The sequence below is a fragment of the Triticum aestivum genome, chromosome 5A (genome assembly GCF_018294505.1).
Source record: "Triticum aestivum cultivar Chinese Spring chromosome 5A, IWGSC CS RefSeq v2.1, whole genome shotgun sequence".
In the NCBI taxonomy this organism is placed as follows: domain Eukaryota; kingdom Viridiplantae; phylum Streptophyta; class Magnoliopsida; order Poales; family Poaceae; genus Triticum; species Triticum aestivum.
The window spans coordinates 550,474,853-550,480,730 of NC_057806.1; the positions used below are offsets into that span (position 1 = coordinate 550,474,853).

At 47.4% G+C, this 5,878-nt stretch overlaps 1 pseudogene; it reads left to right on the top strand.

Moving 5' to 3' along the window:
- The first annotated feature begins 1,856 nt into the window (after window positions 1-1,856).
- LOC123107635 (subtilisin-like protease SBT3.3) lies at window positions 1,857-5,345 on the top strand (annotated as a pseudogene).
- The last annotated feature ends 533 nt before the right edge of the window (window positions 5,346-5,878 follow it).

A 5,878-nucleotide genomic window follows, 5' to 3' on the forward strand; every position in this document is an offset into this window, starting at 1 on the left:
ATTAGAAATAATAAAAATTACATCCAGATTCATAGACCACCTAGCGACGACTACAAGCACTGAAGTGAGCCGAAGGCGCGTCGCCGTCATCGCCCCTTCCTTGCCGGAGCCAGGCACAACTTGTTGTAGTAGACAGTGGGGAAGTCGTCGTGCTAAGGTCCCATAGGATCAACGCCCCAGAACAGCAACCGCCGCCGATGAAGAGAATTCTAAATCGGAAGGATCCAACCTGAAGACACATGAACAAAGACGAACAAAGACCGGATCCGAGCGGATCCACCAAAGACAATCCCGACCAAATCTCGCGAGTTCCGCCGGAGACACACTTTCACACGCCCTCCGGCGATGCTAGACACATCATTGGGATGGGGGCTAGGCGGGGAGAACCTTATTTCATCTTCAAGAAGCCGCCGTCGTCTCGTCTTCTTGAGCAGGACACAAACCCTAACAAAACTTAATGAAGCACCTGAAAACGAAGCCCTCCCGCCAGCAAGGGTCGGAATTCACCGCGCACCCATGGCCCTAAGGCCACATGACACGTGGGAGATCGGCGGCGCCGCTGACGGGAGGCAAAAACCCTATCCGCCTTTTTTTGGAGTTGGACAAAGGAAAGTATAGTATCGATCTCTACCATAGATTCGAACTAATAAAATAGATGGCAAGGCCGATGCGTCGGCTGCAATATGCAGGAGCAGAGATGGCAGATACTTGGGATCTTCTTCTATTGTTATGCATGGCACCACTGACATGGCAGCGTTGCAAATCCTAGCATGCCGCAAAGTTTTATCGTTATCTAAAGATCACTTTATTTGTAAGATTGTTATTGCATGTGACTCCAAGATAGTGGTGAATGACATCTTGGAGGCAAAAGGAAGCACGTATGAGGCTATTGTTAGAGAATTCAATACTAGGGCTTTTAAGTTAGATAATTGCTTTGTTACCTTTGAAAGTAAAGCTTTAAACTATGAAGCTCGTTTACTTGTCAAACATTCTTCTTTGCTTGATCAGGGTCGCCACTTGTGGCTAATTTCTCCGCATGACCCTTCTTGTATTCCTATGGACATCCAGATTGATCAATAAAGTGTTGGCAATTCTAAAAAAAAGAGACAAACATGGACTTGTGGAGAGGTTTTCAGCCGTGCGTATTGTGCTAGGAGCTTGCATTTTTTCTCCTGTTACAACGCATGAGCATGTTTCCTAGTTCATATTAATTGAGAGAGTTGCCGCATTTGAAAAAAAAATCAATTGGAGAAACGGATTAGCCAATGCCAACAATTTTCCTTGGAGTAACACTTGTTATAAACAGTTTGAGTGAAAAGTCACCTAATTAGATATGTGCCCACATCAGACTGCATACGTCGGCGCAAGTTAGTCGAGAGTGTCACCGTCGTTAAGCCGATGAGCCAAACCAATGAATCTTGTCTTTGCCGGGAATGTTCCAATGTGCTAAAAGTCTACTACTACTACTATACAACGATTTGTCAACTTTAATCTTACGTACTCACCAACCGGACGCCTATTAATTTAGCACCCACGGGCTGGGTTTAGTGCCCAGTGGGCAGCACAAGCTTGCTTGGAAAGTGGACGGGGGGCGGGTAATTACATAAGAAACGTTGTTTTGTATATAAAGCGGGCGAAAGTATGTTTCGAGAATTACATAAGAAACGTCAATATCAATACCCGGTTTGGTGCTAGTCTGTTTAATCGTGGTAGACCTGATCAAGAGTAATCGAAGCATGCACCTTGCAAAACACAAACAACTTCACATTTGAACTGTTCTAATTTTCTGCTGCTATATATACATACAAACGGGAGAACACAAGGACACAACCATTGCAGTCTTCTCGAAACCAGACATGGATTTGAGAGGAGCCCTCTCGTGTGCTCTCCTACTGGTGACAGTGCTGTTGCCTCCTTCAGCTAATGCGTCCACCAACTCAGTAAGATCGATGCTTAATTTGCTCTTTTTCTGCCTACTGCTTATATTAACTTGGCTCGTTGATTTTTTTTGCATAAAAATGTACTTCAGCTCTACATTGTGTATATGGGGGAGAAGAAACACGATGATCCATCCGTGGTCACCGCGTCGCACCATGACCTACTAACCTTGGTTTTTGGGAGGTACGTACGGGATGCTTGTTGAAATTGTATTAGGCCTACGAATTAGTAAGTGTACTATATATACACCGTGAAACATAAGTACTGATTCCTTATTTTGTTTTATCAATTTGCAACAGCAAAGATGAAGCTTTGAAGTCGATAGTTTACAGTTACAAGCACGGATTTTCAGGGTTCGCAGCAATGCTCACCGTGTCCCAAGCCGAGACACTTACAAGTAAGTAATAATGAATCCAACACGCAGCTTATGTGCATGATAGGTAGATATACAAATTAACGAGCATGCTCCAAGTGTAGAATTCCCCGAAGTCATCAGTGTGAATCTTAACACTTTTCACCAAGTGCATACAACCCGGATCGGAGCTGGGATTTCCTTGGCCTTGACTATAATAACAGCAACCAACAACAGCCGGACCTCCTCAAAAAAGCAAAGTACGGTGAAGATGTCATCATCGGGGTGGTCGACACAGGTTTGCAATCTGACAAATAATTCTACTACCCAGCTTAATAGTGGGAGACAAGCATGCACCATCAATATACTGGCTGACCTCTCAAAAAGAAAACAAAAACATTTCTGTTGTTACAGGCATATGGCCAGAATCACAAAGCTTCGACGACAACGGGTACGGACCAATACCGGCACGGTGGAAAGGCACGTGCGAGACCGGCCAGATGTTCTACAACACGAGCTGCAATCGAAAGATTATCGGCGCGCGGTGGTACGGTCGCGGCATGGGCACAGATGTGGCTAAGAGAAACTTCATGTCACCCAGGGACTCTGAAGGCCACGGCACACACGTCGCATCGACGATCGCAGGTAGCCAGGTGAAGGGCGTGGGCTACGGTGGAGGTCTAGCCACCGGCATAGCACGTGGCGGAGCGCCGCGTGCTCGTCTGGGCATCTACAAGGTGTGCTGGAAGGGCGAGGGCTGCCCTGACGCAACGGTTCTTGCGGCCATCGACGACGCCATACATGACGGCGTGGACGTCTTGTCCCTCTCGGTGGGAGGCCCAGCCGGTCACGAGTGCCCTGGGACGCTGTACGCAGTGCTGCAAGGAATCTCCATCGTGTTCGCCGGCGGGAACGATGGCCCTGTGCCGCAGACGGTGTCAAATGCCGTGCCGTGGGTCACCACGGTCGCCGCCAGCACAATTGATCGCTCTTTCCCGACCCTAATATCTCTAGGGAACAAGGAAAATCTGGTGGTACGTACGTGATGAACTGCTGACCGTAAATTAGAATCCTCAACTAATTATTTACTATTATTATTCAAGTGTGCCCGATCGATTTGCATGCTTTACTCGCAAAAAAAAGTTTTGTATGCTTTAGCTTTCGTTCCTTAAAGATACTCTTATAAGTTTACCTATAAAAACATGCTCGTCTTATTTATTTTTCATATTTTAATTTCAAACGTACGCATGCAGGGGCAGTCTGTTTACTACAATGCATCTCTCAGCAGCAACGACTTTGAGGACCTTGTCTACGTGGGAAGGTACGTACGTAATTTATAGTAGTCACAGTTGACACGTTTGATCGAGTAAATAAATATTCACCCAATTTAACACTCTTGTGGACGCATGTAGCACCTCCGCGGAGTCACTGTCGATCAATGCCACCGGTAAAATCGTGTTGTGCTACGTACCGGCGCCGCCCCGTCCAGGACTCCGCGAGGCCATCAACTTTACGAAGGTAGGCGGCGCCAGGGGACTAATCTTCGCGCACCACGGTGAAAACGACGTGGAAAACCTGGGCGCGTGCGACGGCATTATGCCCTGCGTGCTTGTGGATTCCGAGGTCGCCCAGAGAATCGTATCATACTGGCTCGCCACAGGGTATGTTTACTTACATGTGTAGTTTTTTTTTTTGCGAGGATACTTACGTGTGTAGTTCTCCGCACAAACAGGAAGAAGAAACTCCTGCCCTTGATGAATTATTACTAGTTTTATTCTCCAAGAATTCATATACCCTGATGCGTTGCGTCATGCTAGGGATCCGGTGGTGAAGGTGTCGCCGGCCGTAACCGTCGTCAGGAACGGGGTGTCGTCGCCGAGGGTCGGCTGGTTCTCATCCAGGGGCCCGAGCCCCTTGTTCCCCGGCACACTCAAGGTATTTCTTTTGTTCTTTTTAGATGATCAAGGTATTTCTTTCTTCAGTTATATATATACCCCGATCGACCGAACCTGTCTGATTGTTTCAGAAATATAATTAAGACATCTATCTTTATATGCATGCTCGAGTGCAGCCTGACATAGCAGCTCCGGGAGTCAGCATCCTGGCGGCCGTGGGAGACTCCTACATGTTAATGTCTGGGACGTCAATGGCGTGCCCTCATGTCTCGGCGGTCACCGCGCTGCTCAAGTCGGTTCACCCCGATTGGTCACTAGCGATGCTCAAGTCCGCCATCGTCACCACCGGTATGCACGCACTCACGCACGTACCCACAGTATTCCCTCCAACAAGATTAACCCATGCAGGCTGCATTGCGTTTCTAACTCCGTCGTTGTTTCTTGCGGATATGATCCATGGTTGCAGCGTCAGTCGTCGACCGTTTTGGTATGCCGATCCAAGCAGAGGGCGCCCCAACCAAGCTTGCAGACCCCTTCGACTTCGGTGGTGGCCACATAGACCCAGATAGGGCTGTTGATCCAGGCTTGGTCTACGATGTGGAAGCAAGAGACTACATCAAGTTCTTCAACTGCACCCAGCTCGGATCACAGCTGGATGGATGCGAGGCAAACCAGCTCAACCTCAACCTCCCGTCAATTGCCGTGCCGAACCTCAAGGACAACGTCGTGGTCCGGCGTACTGTCATGAACGTCGGGCCAACAGAAGCGACCTTCCGAGTGGTGGTTGAGGCTCCAGCAGGAGTTGCAGTGTCCGTGGAACCATCTGTGATCAGTTTCACCAGAGGCGGTAGCAAAACCACGTCGTTCATGGTGACGTTCATGGCAAGGCAGAGGGTGCAAGGTGGGTACACCTTTGGGAGCTTGACATGGAAGTCAGATGGAAGTACCCACTCAATGAGAATTCCGGTTGCAGTACGAACCGTGATATGAGATTTTGGCAAGCATATACCCATGCGCGCTAATTTGCACCTTGTTTGGCGGTGCTCAGTTTGTCTGTGTGTACATGTTTGTATTTCATTGGTGCAGCGTGTTGAAATTGTTAAAGTGCTTAATTACTTGTGGTAAGTATGTTGTGAGAGTGTTTTAGGCATAGTCCTAGTAACCGGGCCTAATTGTTTACAAGCTCTCTGTTTTGTAGACTTTTCAATGGTCTTGAATAAACTTTCATTTATGTATTAATCAGTTTGTGGCCTAGGGAGTACTCTATGCTTGTTTGTGCAGTATCATGTTCTTCTAAATAATCAAATTTAACACCAGGTCTTTGTCTATAATCAAAGCCTCTATACCATAATTCCTCTTTTCCTACTAAGATAGATGGATGATTGTTCATGACAGTACCCTAGACCAGCTATCTACATTCGTGCTTATCTATCCAAGTCCTTATGCTTTTTAATGAGGTCAAAGACCGTTTGAGGTTTGGCGGAGAAGATGGTTTTCCACGACCCCAGTGGGGCTTGTAGCCCGGGAAGCACTTGCATAGCGTGATGAAACACACTATGCGAGTGATGGTGTTGGGGGCAAGTGACGAAGCTATGATCGGTAATGATTGAGTATATCACACACAAAGGGGTGCACCAATACCGTGAATCCCTGCTCGATTAAGAAGGTGTTGAGTACTCACTTGTGGTTGTTT